This window comes from Lygodium microphyllum, chromosome 21 (assembly GCF_053477565.2).
Source record: "Lygodium microphyllum isolate KBCC chromosome 21, Lygodium_microphyllum_v1.1.10, whole genome shotgun sequence".
Taxonomy (NCBI): domain Eukaryota; kingdom Viridiplantae; phylum Streptophyta; class Polypodiopsida; order Schizaeales; family Lygodiaceae; genus Lygodium; species Lygodium microphyllum.
The window spans coordinates 73,659,333-73,680,875 of NC_141155.1; positions in this window are offsets into that span (position 1 = coordinate 73,659,333).

Sequence of the window (21,543 nt, forward strand, 5' to 3'; positions counted from 1 at the left end):
GAGGTAAATACAAGTGCAAAAGAGCTGAAAGAAGTGAAAGAAGTAGCTGTTGAAGACTCAAGTGAAGACTAGAGTGAAGTGACAGTAGTGAGCTATGAAAGGACACTGTAGTGGCTCTGGTGACTCTTCATATCAGACATACCTCAGGGAGGGGTATCCACGACCTAAGAAGGATTATTGAGAGTGATTTTGAGAGATTGTAGTGAGGATATGATGTATTATTGATGGAGAGAGAGAGAGAGAGAGTCAGAGATAGTCAATTCTACAAAAACAGAGTGATTGTATATGAGAAATTGAGAGAGAAGACTATGAAGATATTGAAGATGAATACTATGTGATGTATTTTCCATTCAAAGTTGGTGTATTCCTTTGCTTTCTTTGTTATATTGATGGATTTTGTGAATATATTGAAGAATATGGTTGATTCTATCAAATCCGTGGGAGATCTACATGATGCTGCATAAAGATTTGTTGTGCCTGGTGTTCTTTTCTTCATTGTGATCATATGAAACATGATAAACAAGCTTGTTGATGTTACAAGATAGATTTTCTTGCAAGAGAATTCCCTTTTCCTTGGTGTTTCTCTTGGGGCTCCATGTTTTTGGTGCGCAGTCGGGGAAGCTTGCCATCAACAAGCACCAGAAGAGGCTGAAAATGAAGGAAATGGCATTGCCAAGAAGAGAAGAATTCAATGGATGTTTGTAAAGTTCCTTCTTCCACTGAAGAGTTGGAATTCCTCATAATCAAAGCCACTTTCCATAAGAAGTTCATCCCACAATGGCGGAAACACATCACCATCATGATGCATGCTCTATGTGGTGGACAGTTTCCTCTTCCTGTTGAAGCAGCAGAAACTTGCATCTTGGTGGCAAACTGTTTGGGAATAAACTGAAGAGAAGAAACAGAGAGAATGACCATCCATGGAAGATTTGGCATTCATTGAGAAGTTTCCACACAACATCAAGTGGGAGATTGTGAAGAAGCTTCAGGAGTCTTGGTCTGTAGAGGTTCACAAAGACAAGAAGGAAAAGAGTTGGAATTTGTTCGTGGATGCTCAACAACAAGATACATGGGATGCTTGGTGTACTGATAATCTTCTATTTGTTCAATTAGCAACCCACTAGAAGTTGGTAGACAGAGTGTTTTTCACAACATACATTGTTGAAACCATCAGAAGCTGGTATTACTATGATGATGGCACCACCACAATGCTTAAACGGATGCATTTTGACACCTTCAGAACCAAACACCTTCCTCTGTGCAGTGGAATGAAAGCAGAATTTAGGGACGTTGAAAAGAAAGAAGTAGAAGAAATGTTGGCAAGAGAGTCCTCCAGAGACTGAAGCCTTTTGTTAACCCTCTGTGGAGCATTAACAACATAGTGGAGCCAACCCCCTGATGAATGACGCAATAAAGAGGCAAGCGTTAGAATGAGTCTAGAGGTACGTGAGAAGAGAGAAAGCAAGAATCAGAGCCGAGAGCGAGCTCGCAGCAACAAAAGCCGCCTTTGACGCCCTTGTGGAACTCTTTACAGAAGTCCCAATGGCACTTCAAGCCCTTCCTCCTCCTACTGGAGGTCCACTTCCAAGCCAGATCCATCCTGGAAATATTGATGACAGGCCAGCGAATGTAGTCCCATTGCCAGTTTTTAAGGGAGAGTACAATGAAGACCCCGATCTTCATGTAGCAAAATTTATGGTAGCATGTGTGGCTAACAATGCCAGAACCCCTGAGCATTGGTTGGCAATATTTCCTGCCACTTTCAAGGATGCGGCGTTTCAGTGGTATGAGAGACAAGCAGCATGAACTTTTGGCACATGGGACGACCTGAAGTTGGCCTTCCTCACTAAATTCAGGCGTGAAGGTTTTGAAGAGCGGATGAGAGAGGAATTTATGAACCTAAGTCAGTCCTCTGGAGAAAGAGTGGAAGCTTATGTCTCACGAATGGAATCCATCCTGAAGAGATGGACTAACCATAATCTAGATGATGGCATTCAGAAGGGGGTGTTTCTCAGAGGATTACAACTAGAAGTCCGTAAGTTTGTGGAGCTGCAAAGACCAGCCACCCTACAAGCTGCAATAGAAGGTGCAAGACTGTATGATGAAGTGGAAGCTAGACTAGCGATGAATTCAGGAAGAGGAGTCCTACCTCCTCTGATGCCAGGAATGATGTATCCACCAAATGCAGTTCCTGGGACTGTCCCCTACCCTTACCAACAGATGCCCCCAGTATCACAGTACAGTGCACCAAATCCACAGTGGCCACAATCCATGCCTCAAATGGTGGTTCAACCACAACAACAATGGTCCCAACCAATTTCCTCCATGCCAAATCAGCAGCAACAGTGGAATCCTACCAACTGGAGCCAACAGCCAATAGTTCAAACAGGAGCTCTGAATCAGAACCAGAACAGAGACCCCTCTCTACCAACCCAACCGGTTTATGTAGTGATTACAGAGACTCCTCAAAACCCTCCTTCCAGTACGTCCGGAGGAGAAAGCTTGAAGGATTACTTATCTAACTCAGTTGCAAACATCAAAAAGGAGTTGATGGATATGATTACAGAGCAGCTACAGACGCTGAAAGTGAATACCGCTAGCATATCCAACATTGCAGGAGCAGGAAGAGATGTGATGCGGTCAAATACTTGGTGTGGTAAGTGTCATCAAGCAAGCCATTTAGCCACTGAATGTACACAAAAACCAACCATCCCTGAAGCCTTCTGTTCCTACTATTTGCGGAAGAACCATACAGAGGACATTTGCTCTCTAAAGGAGATGCATGATAGGAGAAGGAAGGAAGAAGACGCAAGATTCAACTTGCTGGAATCCAAAATGACAACACATGATATTGGACCCAAACCTAGAGAGTTTGGTCCTAATTTCAGACCTAGAAGATTTCCTTCCCAAAGTTACAGAGGAAGACAGTCTGGCGGTGGTCAGAGGACAGAAGTGGAGTGTTACAGATGCGGAGAAAAGGGACACATTTCACCAAATTGTCCAAATCCTAGAAGGTCAGTGGATTACAAGCCCTTATGCAGTCGATGCAAAGGAGAAGGCCACACTGCAAAGGACTGTCCAAGCCCAGCCCCAGTGAAAAACAGTGCTACTGATAGTCCGGCCAAGGCCCAAGAGCCTACCTCCAATTTAGTGGAATTGGAAGTTGTTGCCATCACGCGTGCAAAGCAGAAGGAACCACCTATCCAGAAAGAAAATAACCCTCCTGCCAGAATAGTGAAGCTCAATCTTCCACCAGAAGAACAGAATATAATAAAGCCTAACAGTGCCGTACAGAGCCCTACAGTGCCATAGAGAGTTACAGAGACAGTTACAGAGACAGGACCAGAGGTCTAGGAGACAAAAGAGGAGGAAGTGCCACAAGTGGCAGAAGAAGTTCCCATGATGCCTCTGTTGGAAGAAAAAGGGAAAATGAAAATGGGTGTTGCCCCATTCCCTAACCGATTAGAGAAGCCAGTGGATCCTATTAAGGAATACGATCTGGTCAGAGATCTAGACACCTTTAGACCAAATCTCACATTCCGACAATTATTGATGTTGTCTCCTAGTTGCCGAAAAAGGTTCAAAAGTATATTGACAAGAAGACGTGGCTTAAGGATTGCTCCCTCAACAGTGACAAAGTCCAACAAGGCTCCAGAGCCTGTCAAAGAAGTGGACGTGGCTAACGCCTTCCTAGATCCGAGTACCCCAGAGACTGGCACGTGGATAGAAGGCTGCTTCATTGCAAATGCATTGATTGATGGGGGTTCATCAGTGAACATTATGACGGATTTGACAATGAAGGATCTAGGCCTACAAGGTGTGCAACCCACCCAATGGCTCATCAGACTGGCGGATCAGAGTAGAATCAAGCCTTTGGGCATTCTCCCATATGTGAAGACTATAGTGGCTGGAAAAGATTATTGGCTAACCTATCTGGTGGTGAAGCCAAACTCTTATGGTACATCCTATCCTCTGTTATTGGGCAGACCATGGCTTTTTGAAGCCCGAGCAAGGACAGATTGGTTCAAAGGAACCTTGACCTTGGGTAGAGGACCCAACAAAGTGGTGCTGAAACTGTATGGTTCTCAAAAAGGACATGGATCCACCTCCTTGGAATTATCTTCTGACTTCCCTAATGCGGCTACAGATGGAACATCAGCAGATGAAGATGCTGTCAAACAGATCCTTCCCAAGAAGACAGTGGCACATTCTTTAACAGTGAATACTGTAAGCCGACTTTCAAAAGATGCAAAGCCATTATCAATGGGTGAATACTTCCTGCCTGAACCAGGAATGACTTCTGACATCACTTCTGACAGTGAGATAGAAGCATGGATGTATTTCTCTCCCTGTTACATGGCCATAGCAGAAGCCGAGACAAAAGCAGAAGAGGAAACAGAGAATCTATTTTTCTGTTACAGAGCGCCTACAGAGACAGAAGCAGAGATAGAGACAGAGACAGAAGCAGAAGCAGAGGCAGAGACAGAGACAGAAGAGGATGGATATGATATGGAAGAAGAAGGTTATGAAAGCGAGATGGAAGAGTCTATTCCACCCGAAGAGGATACATTTGGAGAAGAAGTTTCAAAAGCATCAGAAGCCGACGAGCTCATGCTATGGGACAGAATGGTGATGGTACCATTTGGTCTGGTAAATGGATCTTCTCATATACAAAATCTTTATAAGAAATGGATTAAGAAGAACAAGCTGTCTTTTAGCAGTGGCTCATGCCATTCTAACCCATCTTTGCCTAAGAAAGATGATGATGATGCACCGTGCCAACAAGCACCAGTCCCACCAACCCAACAGGCATCAGAGGGTCCCTGTTATGTGACGTTCTTGGATGTGTCATCTTCAGAAGAGGAGTCTTCAAGCCAAGAGGTAATTAATTTTGAAACCAAACCCGAAACAGCTCTAATCCCATTTCAACATCTTAAGGAGCAACCTAAGTCTCCACCAAAAGAAGAAGTTGGTTCTAGTGGGACATCAGAAGAGGACACCACTCCCTTGAAGGAGTCGGATCTGTATCCAGAAGCAATCCATGGGACCTTCATCCGTGAAGTAGAAGGTGAAAGGCAGTTAACTTTTGTGGATGCAGATGGCACTGAATGCCACTTGAAGGTGGGTAGCAGCCTCCCAGAAGAGGAGTTGTCAACCTTGTACAACTTGTTGAAAGAAAATTTGGATGTGTTTGCGTGGTCTTACAAAGACCTAAAGGGGATTGATCCCACAATATGTCAACATCATATTGACTTGGAGCCTGATGCCAAGCCAGTACGGCAACAACAGAGGCGAATGAACCCGAATTATTCCACATTGGTGAAAGCAGAGCTGCTGAAGCTTCTGGAAGCCGAGTTCATCTATCTAGTGGCAAATAGTGAATGGGTTTCACCCATCGTGGTTGTACCCAAGAAGAATGGCAAATTGCAAATATGTGTGGATTTCTGAAAGCTTAATTCCAAAACAAAGAAGGATCACTTTCCTATCCCTTTCACAAACCAACTGTTGGACACAATGGCAGGACATGAGCTTTATTCCCTTCTGGATGGATTCAACGGATACAACCAAGTCCAAATCGCAGAAGAAGACCAATCCAAAACAACCTTCACCACAGAATGGGGGACCTACGCTTACCAGGTGATGCCATTTGGACTCTGCAATGCCCCTGCTACTTTCCAGCGAGTCATGATGGCCGCATTTCAAAATCATCTGCACGATTTCATTGAAGTATATTTGGATGACTTTTGTGTCTATAGTTTGATCTGTGAACATTGGGAGCACTTGGAACAATGCTTTGACCGATGTCAGGAGTATGGGATTTCCCTCAACCCCGACAAATGCATCTTTGGGGTCTCTTCTGAAGTCCTATTGGGCCACATTGTCTGCACAAGGGATATCAACAGACCCTGCAAAGATCGAAAAGATTGCAGCTCTGACAGCACCCACCAACCTCAAACAGTTGAGGGGATTCTTAGGCCATGTGGGTTACTACAGAAGGTTCATAGCTCATTTTGCAACAAAGGAACCTCCTTGCACAAGCTTCTGAGGAAAGATGCAGAGTTTACTTGGACGGAAGAATGTGACAAAGCCTTCCACACTCTGAAGCAGTGTCTGATTGAGGCACCCATTCTGCAACCTCCTGATTGGACGAAAGAGTTCCATGTACACACTGATGCATCAATTGAAGGCTTAGGTGATGTCCTCTGCCAAAAGGGCTCCTCGAAGCTGGATCAACCTATCTACTACGCAAGCCGAAAAGTCACTGATAGGGAACGGAACTATACAGTGACAGAGCTGGAGTGCTTGGCAATGGTGTTTGCCCTAGAGAAGTTCTACCACTACCTGCTATCCACCCACTTTAAATTTTATGTGGATCATGAGGCCCTATCCTTCCTGATGAACAAAGCAGATGTGAAAGGATGAATGATGAGATGGCTCCTTCTATTTCAGGAGTTTGACTTTGAGGTGATTACTAAGCCTGGTCATTCCCATGTTCTGGCTGATCATCTATCGCGTATCCCACAAATTGCAAACGAGGAGCAGGATGATCCAGACCTCCCTGATGCTTCCCTATTCTTGGTAGAAACTGTAACTCCCTGGTATGCAGACATTGCCAATCTGCTGGCAACCCAACAATATCCTCCTGGTATTTCTAGTCGGGAAAGGAAGAAGCTTATGCTAGAATCAGCCCCATACACCCTGCTAGGTGGCACACTGTACAAGAAAGGCAAAGATGAAGTGCTCCGAAGATGTGTTGCAGGAAATGAGATTGGGATTGTTTTGAAGGCTTGCCATGATGAGCCATGTGGAGGCCACTTTGCAGGAGCAGCTACAGCCAGGAAGGCTCTGCTAGCAGGATATTGGTGGCCTACAATTCACAAAGATGCCTATGATTACTGTTAAAGATGTGATGCTTGTCAAAGAATGGGGAAACCCACCAAGACAAGTGCCATGCCACTACAACCTATCCTTCCTTTGAAGCCGTATGAGAAGTGGGGCATCGATTTCGTAGGTCCAATCGATCCTCCTACCAGAAGGAAACAGAACCGATACATCCTCGTATGTACGGATTATGTCACAAAGTGGTGTGAAGCTAAAGCTCTAAAGCAGGACGATGGTAACAGCGTGGCCCTGTTCATGTATGAGAATATCATCACCCGTTTTGGCAGTCCTTTAGAGTTGGTAAGTGACAGAGGCACTCATTTCCTTAATAAAGTCATGGAAGAGTTGACAGAGTTGTATAAGATCCGCCATCGCAAGTCCACTCCTTATTACCCCAGAGCCAACGGCCAAGTCGAAGTCACCAATCGCATCCTCTCCTCGATTTTGACAAGAACAATTGCCGCACATCATCGTGATTGGGATGATCGACTTACAGAGGCCCTCTGGGCATATAGAACCTCCCATAAAGCAGCAACAGGACAGACACCTTTCCAGCTGGTGTATGGTACAGAAGCTGTTTTCCCTGTTGAACTGGAATTACCCTCTTTGAGAGTGGCTATCAAAGAGCTTTTGGGGGACGATGATTCACTGCAATGCCGTCTCCTGCACCTGGAATGTTTGGACGAAATTCGTAGGATGGCTCTACAGTGCATGGAAGCCACACATGCTCGATGTAAGGCTTACCATGATAGCTTCATCAAGCACAAGGAGTTCAAAGAAGGTGATTTGGTCCTAGCCTATGATTCACGATTTGGCAAGTTTCCTGGCAAGCTCCAACAGCGGTGGATGGGCCCCTATAAGGTACTTGCCGTCAACCCTAATGGCTGTGTCCAAGTGCAGATCGTTGATGCCTCTGATGATCCCTTTCTGATCAATGGATATCACCTGAAGAAGTACTTCTCTCCTTGGGGATCTTGACAATTATGGTCACTTGATCTTTTCCCTCATTGGCGCGGCACTGTACTTCTTATGATGCTATTTCTAATAGCCATTCTTCAGCCACTCCTGATGAGGTGGACGCAACCCTCTGTCCCCTCCACTTCACCTTCCAGCCTTGATCTCTTATCCTCTATTTTCCACCAGTGACAGTGGCGAGGTTGGTTCTGATACATGGTCTTTCTACCATTCCCTTGCTCAATTCGAAGAGAAAAAAAAAAGCAGAAAAAGAAAGAAAGAGAAAAAAAAAGAAATATATACATATCGGTCATGGGAGAAAAGGACTAAGGTCCCTATCATGCCGACCTATTCTTCGAGAAAAGATGGAAACACCCTCAGGAATAGGGGAAAACACGAAAAAAGAAGGAAAAAAAAAACAAATTTGTTATGAGAGAAAAGGAAGCAATTCCCTGTCATAGCAGGCCTCGTTCCAAGAAAGGGTGGCACACACCCTTGGGCGGGAAGCTGGCTGTGAAAAAGGTGGCAACACCCAGCAGTCCAGAAAGCGGATTCATTAATTGATATCCCCAGGATCCAATTCTGAAGCTACCTCCCTTGGTACGCTGTGTCCTGGGTCTCTCTGTAAAGTGTCTAACTGTCCTCTCCCAGACGACAGGTCCTATCTAACACAACATTCGATTTGATGGCTACCTCCCTGGGTACACCTCTTCAACAACTGATGACACGATCTTCATCGACAAACAATCGAGTGACGTTGTTGAGATATCGAGCTCCACTCGTGATACGCCAGGGTGACCGTTGTGTATTTATGTCACCGACGTGTCGGTTGCAGATGCAGTTGGTACACCGCCCATGAATAATAGCTACATGATAGCTATCCTTATCTATTCTAGTTCGTGGCTCAGTTAGTATGCCACCTTAGTTAGTTGAGTTTGGTTTGAGACCCATATAGAGGGTTCTTCTATTTCTTTGTACTTGAGTTCTTTTGGCTTACACAACTAAGAAGAGGAAAGCTGTTTTCAGCCTCCACCCTTGTGTGTCTTCCCCCATTGTGCAAGCAAGAAAGCTTCAAGCGAGACTCCTTCCTTCTCTCCCACAATCTTGACATGGTATCAGAGCCTTGTTCGTGGTAAGGAGCTCAAGAAAGCAAACCAAGCTCGCGGTGTTCTGGTAAGAGGAGCAGTGTTGCTTTCATTTTCTGTTTTGGGAGCAGATCTCTGCAGGTAGCACAGTCGAAAATTGCAGGAGTGCATTGTCTCAGGTTGAGACGCCCTTCGCGGTGAAGTTAGACCCTGTTTTTTTGATTTGAGGCCATTTCGGGGCCTGTTTTGCAGACGGAAGTTTTCTGCACGCACTCAGGAAAAGGCTCAGTTTTATGCTGTGCAGCCACTGTTCTACAGGTCGGTGAAAAGTTACTGTAGAAATTGCATCGTATGCTTGTGCGCAGAGACATTGGGAGTTTCAGAATCATCCTTGGTTCCTGTTTATGCAAAATCGTCACTAGGAAGTGACTGTGTGGTCAAATACCACTTTTGCCAATTTTGCAGATTTTCCCTTGTGAGGGTGAAGCTGTGTTTTTTGCAGTAACAGAATTTCTTGCAGTATTCTGTAATGGCGTCTGATTCTCTTTCACAGATTGTCACTGAAAAGCTTGACAAGAACAACTTCCAGGCATGGAAGTTTAGAATGACGAATTTCCTTATGGGAAAAGGATATTGGGAATTTGTTGCAGGAAATGAAGAAGAACCAGTTCTTCCTGATGTTCCCAATCAACAGCAAATGCAGGCATTCAAAGCATGGCATGAGAGAGCCAGGAAAGTTATGTACTGGCTGTCTATCAGCATTTTAGACTCTATGATTGTGCATATTCAGGATGCAAGTACGCCAAAGGAGGCATGGGATACTCTGTCAAAAATGTATAGCACAAATACACAAGCCAGGAAAATGCAGCTCAAGCAAGAGTTGCATAATGTGCAAAGAGAAAATATGAGCATCAATGACTACCACATGAAGGTGAAGAAGATTGCAGATGCACTTGCTTCCATTGGGTCGCCAGTGGAAGATGATGATTTAGTTTCCGTGACCTTGAATGGTCTAGGAAAGGATTATGCACAGTTTCGAACATCCATTTCCGTTCGTGAAAGATTTCCTGACTTTGAGGAGTTGATTGCTCTTCTAATTTCTGAGGAGCAGAGAAATGGTGGTGCATCTTCTTCAGGAGGAACTTCAAAAGAAGCTGTCTTCTACTCAAATGCTGGAAGAGGTAGAGGCAGAGGTAGAGGAGGCCGATTTGGAGGCCGTGGTAGAAATCAGAATATGCAGCAAACTCAAGAAAACCAGTCCTATGGAGGAGGACGTGGTAACTCTAGAGGCAGGGGGAGCCAAAGAGGTCGTGGTGGATGGCAAAGAGGTCAAAATGCAAACAGTAATGTTGAATGCTACTATTGTGGTAAAATGGGTCATATGGCTAAAGACTGCTATAAAAAGCAGAATGACATCATGAATGGAAAACTGCAACAAGGAAATTATGCATCTTCTAGCAGACAGGGTGATGACAGAAATGAGCATCTGTTCATGGTGCAACACATGAACAATTCTGTGACAAGTGCAGAAGAAAGCAATGATGTATGGTATGTTGACTCAGGTGCATCAAACCACATGACAGGTCATGCAGAATGGATGGAGGATGCAAGGAAAATGGAAAAACCAGGATTTGTGGAGACTGGTGATGATACTGCACATCCTATTGTGCAGATTGGAAAAATTCCCTTGTCTATGCAGGATGGGAAAAAGAAATACCTGTCCGATGTATTTCATGTCCCGAATATCACCAAGAATCTGGTTTCTGTTGGTCAAATGGTTGAACAGGGCTTGCAGGTCAGATTTAATCCTCATGGATGCTTTGTTGAGGATATGAAAAATAAAGGTCGCTTGATAGCAAAAGGAAAGAAGAAGGGCAGAATGTTTACGTTGGATGCAGACATGTCTGAATTGAGTGCAGCAATGTTTGCACATGGGACCGGTGTAGTTGCAGATATTGATATCTGGCATAAACGCATTGGTCATGTTAATGTACAGCGACTTAAATCAATGCAGGCCCAAAATATTGTTGCAGGATTGCCCAAATTCAAGGTTGCAGAAATGCATAAGGTATGTGAAGCCTGTCAGTTTGGAAAACAGGCAAGGAAACCATTTCCTAGACATGTTCAAGAGAGTGAGAAGCCATTGGAATTAATCCACTCTGATGTGTGGACTACTAAAGCTGCATCTCTTGGAGGCTGTCATTATTTTGTCACTTTTATTGATGACTATAGCAGAAAAGTTTGGGTGTATTTTATGAAAAAGAAAAGTGAATTTTTTGGGCATTTCAAAACTCTTAAAGCTATGGTTGAAAAAGAAACAGGCCTGCAGATAAAATGCCTAAGGTCAGATGGAGGGGGAGAGTACCTCTTAAATGAGTTTGCAAGGTTCCTGCAGGAGCATGGCATAAAGCAGCAATATTCATGCAGTTATACCCCACAACAAAATGGAATTGCAGAAAGAAAAAACAGACATATTGGAGAGGTGTCTCGTGCCATGCTCAATGAAAAAGACCTGCCAGATTTTTATTGGGCTGAAGCACTTGCTACAGCAGTCTACATAATGAACAGGACTCCCACTGCAGCAATACATGGAATGACTCCAGAGGAGAGGTATACTGGTAGGAAACCAGATATTTCTCATTTGAAAATTTTTGGTTGCATTGCCTATGTACATGTGCCAGATGAGTTGAGATCCAAGTTGGATCCAAAAGCTGAGAAGTGCATCTTTATTGGTTACTCTCTGCAGCAAAAAGGGTATAGATGCTATAACCCTTCTACTCGTAAGTTTACAGTGAGCAGAGATGTTGTTTTTGATGAGATGAGTAGCTGGTATAAACCAGTAAATGTGATTGATGATATAGATGCACAAAATGGTAATGCTGCACAGGATTCACAGCAGCAGTCACAAAATATTAGTGGACCTGGAGCGTCCTCTAGCAGTGGTTCACATTCTTCGCCATGGACAGGCAGATTGAGATCAGGAGAATCTTCTCAAAGTAATGCAGATAGTGGTATGCAGGTATCACGAAAAGGAAAAGAGAAGGTTGATCAGCCCATGTTTGATGTGAATGCAGGTCACTCTTATGTGGATGGTGAATCCAGTGGCTCAGAACAGAGCATTGATGATGAGTTGGGTATTCCTTCTATTGTTACACCTGGAGTAAGGAAGACCAGGGATGTTTTGAGAGCACCTGGGAGTGAACCCACTTTGCGCAGGTCTACCAGAGTTAGATATCCTGTGGATAGGCTGAAATATGATGGATTTACAGCCATTCACTATGCATATATGGTCAAGGTGATACAAGAACCAGAACCCACTTCTTTTGAGCAAGCCATGGGAAAAGAAAAATGGGAGAAAGCCATGGATGAAGAAATGGATGCCTTGGAAGCAAACGCTACATGGGAATTGGTACCTTTGCCTAAAGGTAAGAATGCAATTGGCTGTAAGTGGGTTTATAAGGTGAAGCACAATGCTGATGGTTCTGTGAACAGATACAAGGCAAGATTAGTAGTCAAGGGGTATGCACAAACATATGGCATTGACTATGAAGAAACATTCAGTCCGGTTGCAAGGATGGCAACCGTAAGAGCAGTCATTGCTATGGCTGCATCAAAGGGATGGTCTTTACATCAGATGGATGTAAAGAATGCTTTCTTGCATGGTGATTTGCAAGAAGAGGTCTATATGGAGCAGCCACCAGGTTATGTGCATGCTGTTCATCCTGAGTTTGTTTGCAGGTTGAAGAAAGCTTTGTATGGCTTGAAGCAAGCACCTAGAGCATGGTCTGACAAGATAGGACAGTATCTTGTCACTATTGGATTTCAGATTTCCAAGGCAGATTTCTCACTTTATGTGAGAAAAACAGAGAAAGGTATTATGCTGCTTGTCATTTATGTTGATGATTTGATTATGACAGGTAACAGTGATGAAGATATCCTTCATGTGAAAATGCTATTGAAGCAGAAGTTTGAGATGAAGGATTTGGGAGAGCTGTGTTATTTCTTGGGCATTGAGGTGATTAGATCACCAAGTGGGATACAGCTCTTGCAGAGGCAGTATGGATTGGACATGCTGTCCAAATATGGGATGACAGGCTGTAAGCCTATTTCAGTTCCTTTGGAGCAGAATGTGAAGCTGAGCACAGATGCAGGTGAGCTTCTGGAAGACCCTACTATGTACAGACGCATAGTAGGAAGCTTGATTTATATGACTATTACCAGGCCAGATTTGAGCTATGCTGTTGGATTGGTAAGTCAGTTTATGCAGGCTCCAAGGAAACCGCATTTGGATGCGGCTAGACGCATACTCAGGTATGTGAAGTCCACATTGCAGTATGGACTATTTTATGAGACTGGGGTTCAGATACAGTTGCATGGATACACTGATGCTGATTGGGCTGGTAGTATTTCTGATAGACGATCTACCAGTGGATATGTGTTCTCTTTTGGGAGTGCTGCAGTCACTTGGAGCAGCAAGAAACAGCCTACAGTTGCCTTGTCGAGCACAGAGGCGGAGTACAGGGGTGCAGCAATGGCTGCATGTGAGGTAGCTTGGTTGCATAAGCTACTTTATGATATGCATCAGCCTTCAGATGGGCTAGTTGTCATTTATTGTGACAACATGAGTAGTATACACTTGGCAAATAACCCAGTCTATCATGCTAGAACAAAGCACATTGAGGTGCATTATCACTATGTGCGAGAGAGGGTTTTACTAGGTCTTATTGATCTAGTTTATGTCAGTACAGAGGATCAGGTAGCTGACATATTTACGAAGGCATTGGGCGCAGAGAAGCTGCGCAAGTTCAGAGACCTGCTTGGTGTGGAGGAATTGGGATTGAGCTCGAGGGGGAGTGTTGAGATATCGAGCTCCACTCGTGATACGCCAGGGTGACCGTTGTGTATTTATGTCACCGACGTGTCGGTTGCAGATGCAGTTGGTACACCGCCCATGAATAATAGCTACATGATAGCTATCCTTATCTATTCTAGTTCGTGGCTCAGTTAGTATGCCACCTTAGTTAGTTGAGTTTGGTTTGAGACCCATATAGAGGGTTCTTCTATTTCTTTGTACTTGAGTTCTTTTGGCTTACACAACTAAGAAGAGGAAAACTGTTTTCAGCCTCCACCCTTGTGTGTCTTCCCCCATTGTGCAAGCAAGAAAGCTTCAAGCGAGACTCCTTCCTTCTCTCCCACAATCTTAACAGACGTGAGCTTTCATCCTAACCGGATGGGGAAGTGAGTATGGGTTGCCCTCTGTAACTATCAACAACGAGTGAGACAGAGGGTGGGGCGAGAGACCAGTCTTTTCCCTTCAAATCAAATGAGAGGTGAGAAGTGTGAATGAAGTGTTGCACGCACGGGATGGGCCTCTCAATGCACAAAGCACAATTTGTTTCTGTGCACTGCACCATAAGGCTCCCTGGCCTTCCTTCTCGTACCGTATGCCGGCACAGGGCGGGATGCACCGTTGCACCATCAAATGCGCACAAGGCATACAACCTTTACACAAGTGATTGTGAGGGTAATATCAAGGGGTTTCAGGAAAAGGCTGCCCTCCTGTAACTATCAACAGAGCGTGAGACAAAGGGTGGGATGAGTGTGACTAGAGTTTCTTCAATCAATTACCGAGAGGTGAGATTGAGGGACGTTATGACACTTGGAGTCAGGTATGTTCCCGTTTCCCTATGCACCCATGGGATGGGTCTTTGTCGTCATCACAAGACACGTCACCATGTTCTGTACACTACACTGTAAGGCTCCCTTGCCTTCCTCCTTGCACTTATGCCAAACGGGTTGGACGCACTAATGCACCATCAATTGTGCACCCTGGCATACTCCTTCTGCACCATTCCCCCTTGTCGATTCCTCAACCAGGTATGAGATATGGGTTTCAATCATTCTTCTTCGAGTGATATTAGTCATGGGGCGAGTGATTGTTCTTTCATTTCATTTGAGTGACTGTGAGTTGAGTGTAGTATCCCTCATCATCGATAAATTTCCAGCGATTCTTTCCATCAGCTACCTCCCTGGGTGTTTCCGTGTGGTCCCTGCCATGACGAACGTGTGTCGAGAAGATGCCTTGGTACCTCCAGAAGCCGACAACAACATTGGACGTGCCATCGACACTCAATCTTGCTTCTTGACGAAATGGGCCAAGTTTTTCTAACCCTCCCACTTTGGTTTCTTCGTGACGGTCATGTTTTAAGTGTGGGGACGTTAGTGGATGGTCTGTGGCATGGTCCTAGGTCCCTGTTGCTCTGTTAACCCTATCCATTAAGGTCTTAAGTGTGGGGACACGTCCCTGCACGTCTACATTGCATATCCTCTGCATATGCCTTACCCTGCTCATGCATGTATGCCATGACTTGCTTTTACCCTAATGGGATCCCTTCCCACCCACCCGGTTATGTTCCACCCACCTTTGGGGCTGTTCCCTTGCAGTTTTCCTTCATTCCCTGATTTTGAGGTCCTGCCATGTCAATGCACCCTATGTTCACCGAAGTCCAAATCCAACCTTATAGCCCTGTTCCTCTCTTTGCAATGACCATTTTTCCTTTTTACCTACCCCTTTTCCGGTGCACGGTTTTCGAGTTATTAATTTTTGAAGCATTTTCCGTAAATTAGTCGGTTTTCCATGTGAACGCGCTTTACTTGCTTCGGAACCATGATCTAACATTATATCCCTGCCAACCACTTTTCTCCTGACATTTTTCCTTTTTACGCCATGTCATTTTGATGCATGGTTTGTCCAATATTAATTTTCCGATTTTTAAAGATTTTTTCATGCATCTTTTTGACATTTTTCCATGTGAACCTGCCCTGTTTGCACCGGAATTCCAATTTGATTTGACAGCCATGTCCCCTGTGTCTTCCCCCACCTTTTTCCTTTTTCCTTCAAGTATGTGTACGAAGAAGTGACCCAAGTAATGCCTACCGACAGAATCAAGGTGCTGGGATGTTATGAGAAGAACGGGTAGCAAAGGAAGGAATACCCCAAGCTTCCTATGACCTATTGATTCCTGAAAATCCATCACTCCTCTCCATATTATTACTCAGTCCCTGTGGTCGAATGTAACACTATCCTATTTTTCCCAAACTGATGTGCCAATCAGCTTGTTCTACCTTCCCAAAATAAATATACTCAAAAGGGCTATGCCCACATGAATGAATAAGATTTTTATCACTGACTGTCTTGGCTATAAGTGTTGGTAAAAGAGTTAAGTGATTAGGTCACCTAGCTAAAAGCTGAACTGGGCATATTAACGTAATGTGAGAAACGACCAGTAAGTTTTTAATGTAAAGAATCTTATTGCCCATGCGCAACCTCAAGTGCAGATTCCTAGTCCAACCCCTGCCTAAGTACAACTGTAATTTAAGAAAAGAAGTTCCTTCTCAAAAAAATCAAGCCACCTGAATTTGATGGTAAGGGAAGGATTGTCCAAACTGACGCTAAGGTTTGGATCGAGTCCATGGAGGATTATTTTGAGGCAGCAGGAACTGCATCCGCTAACCAAGCTATGCTTGCCAAACTGAAGCTTACCGGTGAAGCAAGACTTTGTTGGAAACAATGGTGTAGAGACCAAGGGATCTCGGAAGGGTCAGTTACTTGGGAGAAGCTTAAAAAAGCTGTGTGGGGGAGATATCTACCACCTACCTACTGCGCACAGAAGATGAACGAATTCTATGAATTAAAGCAGCTTGGACTATCCCTAGATGCATATTATTCAAAGTTCGTCTCTCTCTTAAAGTACATGCCACAAATGGATATGACACAACAAGTGTCAAAGTTTTGTGTTGGGTTAAATCCACCCATAAACACCCACTTGGAATCAATGCGCCCAACATACCTACAAGACGCACTCATTCGAGCTACGCCAATAATACAAGAGGTGCAGACCAAGCCAAGGAATAACAAGACTTGGTCTTACAAGGATCAGAACAAGGGAATGTATAGGTCTCAGGCTAAGAGAGTGTAGGGCCAAAATCAGGGACAAAGGAAGAAAACGAGGGCCAATACTATCAACAGCTTCGTTCCTACATAAGGTAATGGCCGCAATCTCTGCTACTTCCATTGCAACAAGCCTGGTCACTTTAAAAGGCAGTGTCCCAAGCTTAGTAGAGGACAACGCCAAGGGCCATTCCAAGGGGCCAAGGAGCCACCATCATGGCCAGAGGGAGAACCTCTAGTGTTGCCAACAAGGAGCTGGGTGATGAAGAGGATCCATCCATGGAAGCTGACATTGAGAGGGTGACGGTTCATGCCGCTCTTCACAAGAAAGGCCCGAATCGCCAATTCTTGGTGATTCAAACTCCATCGGATTATCAAGGTAAAAGCTTTAAAACCTTGATTGATTGTGGCAGTACACATTCCTTCATTTCACCAGTCTGTGCAAAAAAATTAGGAATAGCCACAAAAGATGCACCTACCTTACTTGTGGAATTAGCAAATGGTCGTGAGGTCTCTTGTACCAGGCAAACTGCTAAGGTGAAATTCCTACTGGGTGGAAAGTCGACTTCGATCAGATTCAGGGTAATGAACCTAGGTGTCCACGAATGTTTGCTCGGAATGGATTGGCTAACACCCAATGACGCCCACATCCATTGTGGAAAGGGCCAAGTCTCCTTTCAAAATTCTGAAGAGAAACTAGTTACCACTCAAGGAGAGACTGGTAAGCCAATAATTCAGTTGGCAAAAGCAACATGGATAATAAAAGGAGTTGGGAAGGGCCTACTTCTCTATTTGATTAAGCTAAATAAGCCAAATTAGAATCAGGAATCTAGGGAAGAACCTTCCTAGTTAAAAGGAATACGCATACATATTTCCTGAAGAGCTGACATAACTTCCTCCTCAAAGGGGAGTCGATCACAAAATCAAGCTGGCACCAGGAGCTGCACTAGTTGCAAAGAGACCATATAGGATATCCATCCCGAAAGCGATTGAGGTGAAGGAGCAACTCAAGCAACTATTAGACCAAGGCTACATCCGTCCTAGCAGTTCGCCATGGGGAGCTCCAGTGCTGTTCTAGAAGAAGAAAGATGGAACGCTTTAGCTATGCATTGACTACAGAGGGTTGAATCAATCGACCATTAAAAACAAATACCCCATCCCAAGAATAGATGAACTTGATCATCTTCAAGGTGCGAAGATCTTCTCTAAGATAGATCTCAGGTCTGGGTATTATCAGATAAGGATCAGGGAAGAAGATATCTCGAAGACCCCATTCAGCACAAGGTATGGACAGTTTGAATTCTTAGTCATGTCATTCAGGTTGACAAAAGCTCCTGCTACCTTCAACAGGTTAATGCAAGATATCTTTAGGCCCTATCTTAATGACTTCATACTCGTCTTCTTTGACGATACCCTAGCCTCTACTCCAAGCAGGAAAAAGATCATGAACCCTAGCTTCGCATTGTTCTTGAATCAATGAGAGCACACAAGCTTTATTCCAAGAAGAAGAAGTGTGCATTTTTCAAGTGATAGATTGAAACAATGAGAGCACACAAGCTTTATTCCAAGAAGAAGAAGTGTGCATTTTTCAAGCGACAGATTGAATATATGGGATTCATTGTATTAGTGGAAGGAATTTCAGTGGATCTGGCCAAGAGATGTTCTGGAGTGGCCAACACCAACTTCTGTCAAATAAATACATAGTTTTCTTGGATTGACACGATGGTACATGGTCTTTATAAAAAACTATGTTTTGATTGCAACACCTCTGACTGATCTACTAAAAAAGCAGGTATCAATTTTATGGTCACATACTGAACAAACCAGCTTTGACAAACTAAAGCAAAGCTTAATATCAGCACCCATCCTGAAACTTCCTGATCTTAGTAAGGATTTTGAAGTGATAACAAATTTTCCTTAGTGACTGACCACAAAAGTCTTAAATGGATTTTCACCCAGAATGAGCTCAATATGAGGCAATGTTGATGGATTGAAGTCCTGGAAGAATATGACTTTGAAATCAAATACTGGCCTGGAAAGGAGAATGTAGTTGCCGATGCACTCAGTGGCAAGGCATTTCTAAATTCTCTGATTTTGCAAGATCCATCAACAGCAAGATCTCTAGCCACAAAGGTATCCATGCCAAATAACCCAATTATTGAGGTAGCTAGAGAAGAGGCATGTCATGACCCAACCTATCAAAAATTGCTAAGGGAGATCCCCATCAAAGATCAAGACCCGAAGCTACAAACAAAGTATCAAGAATTCTCTATCAATAGAGGACTTGTCTACTATAGGACAAGATTACGTATCCTGGGAAGCCAATCACTCAAGCAGAAGATACTTTGGGAAGCCCATGACTCCCCTTTCTCAGGACATCCTAGCTATGCCAAGACCCTTAATGCGGTCAGGAAGAGCTATTATTGGGATAGGCTCAAAGGTGACATTCTCAAATATGTCACGGAATGTCTGTCTTGTCAACGCATTAAGGCCGAACATGTCAAAATGCAGGGGAAATTGCAACCACTTGACATTCCCCAAATGAAATGGGAATTCATTAGTATGGACTTTGTTGTTGGCCTACCCCAAGGTTAGGGAAAATACAACTCCATTATGGTCGTGGTAGATATGATCACCAAGGTTGCATATCTTATCCCTGTTAAGACAAACTATAAAGCCTCAGACATCGCAAGGTTATTCATCAAGGAAATATTCAAACTGCATGGGTTACCTAGAAGAATCATTAGTGATCGTGACTCTCTCTTCACCTCACACTTCTAGAGGGCTATCTTTGAGGCCATTGGGACCCAACTCTGTTTCAGTACAGCTTACCATCCCCAAACCGATGGTCAAACAGAACGAATCAACCAAGTCATTGAAGGTATGCTTAGGGCACACTACTGTCGCGAACCCAAAAAGTGGATTCATTATTTGCCACTGGTTGAGTTTGCCTACAATGCTTCTTACCAACAAAGCATTGAGATGACCCCTTTTCAAGCATTGTATGGGCACGACTGTCATACTCCTTTGAGCTTTTCGGATCCAACCTTGAGGGTTGAAGCTTCAAAGAAAATGCTGGAAGACATGGATGACCAAATCAAATCAATAAGATAGGACATCCAAGCCGCCAAGGATAGACAAAAGGCTTACGCAGACTTGAAACAGCAACACAGATCCTTCATTGAAGGTGATATGGTCTTCATTCGCGTACGTCCAAAGAAGAGTTCCCTATCCTTGGGTGAATGCAAAAAGCTAAGTCCAAGGTATTGTGGACCCTACAAGATTCTCAAGTGCCTAGGGCCTAATGCTTACAAACTGCAACTCCTTGAAAACCTATAAGTTCTTAATGTATTCCATATCAGCCTATTGAAAAAGTATGTGCCTAACCCTAGTCACGTGCTTGATGATCAACAAGTTGTAATGCCTAGCCAAGGAGTCCTTGACCTATGGTGGACAGAATCCTAGTTGTTATGGAGAGGCATTTGAGATCCAGGACCTTGAGGGAATACCTTATCTAGTGAAAAGATTATCCCAAAGAGGATGCCACCTGGATGGATGAACGTACTCTCAACAAACAATACCCTCAGATCTTCTCGAGATGAGGACATCTCGATTCCTCTAAGGGGGAGAGGATGTAATATTCCCACAGTAAAATATTAAAGACCCTAGATCCCGTGCAAATGCAATTCTAAGTAATCTCTCGCAACAAAAAAACCTTGGCCTAAGTGCCCCATCCTCGTGTACTAACAAACACCAGCCCCGCATTGTGCATAGAAAACCATGGCTCAAAACCGTAACCACTGTGGGAACGCCCCTTTAAGGGAAAAAGGATAATGATTTATTTGCAAATTTTTTAAAACTCCCTCCCCTTCACCCGTTGCATGGCGGGGAGAGGGAGTATGTGTTGGAGCTTGTGGAGGGGCATGGGGAGGAGGACATGCGATTTGCCACTTGTGTGGCCACCCCCCCACCTTCACTTCATATAAACCCCCCCTCCCAAGCTTGGAGGGGGTATTGTCTGTGCTGCCCGCCGTTCAAGGAGCTGCCCACCGTCGACCTGCTTCCGCCGCCAGGCTGCTGCCGTTGCCAACACCATCATTATCATCATCATCCTCACCATCGTCATCCTCACCATCATCACTCCAATCATCTTCACCATCACACACGTCATCTCTCTTCTCTATCCATCCAGAAGCTTAACTAGGCCAAGTTCACCCTGTCTCATGGGGTTTTTAAACCGTGTTCCCCAAGGCCTATTTCCCATGCCGCGAGGGAGATCTCGGGCAGTAGGCAATTTCGAAAATTGAAAAAAGGGACCAAGGGAGGATTTGGTGAGTCGATGTGTACTTCGTCAATGGCTCCTAAGCAAAAGTCGAGAGGAGCGCATGCGAGAGCTTCCACCCAAAGTACGAGACTGAACAACGCCCCGATATTGAATGCCCAGGTTCTAGAAAATATTCTCGCGTGGAAAGGATGCATAAAGCATGTTTTAATTCACATAGGAAAACTAAATGCATTGGAAAATTTATATACTTGTTCGATTTACAAAGTTCAGTTGCATGACGAGTACTTGCATTTGCTTGCACTTCCATGGTCAAGGGTAGTCGCATTTTTTATCGTATGATGCATAAGTTAAAATATGAAATTGTGCAAAGGTGTCCTTGTTGCATC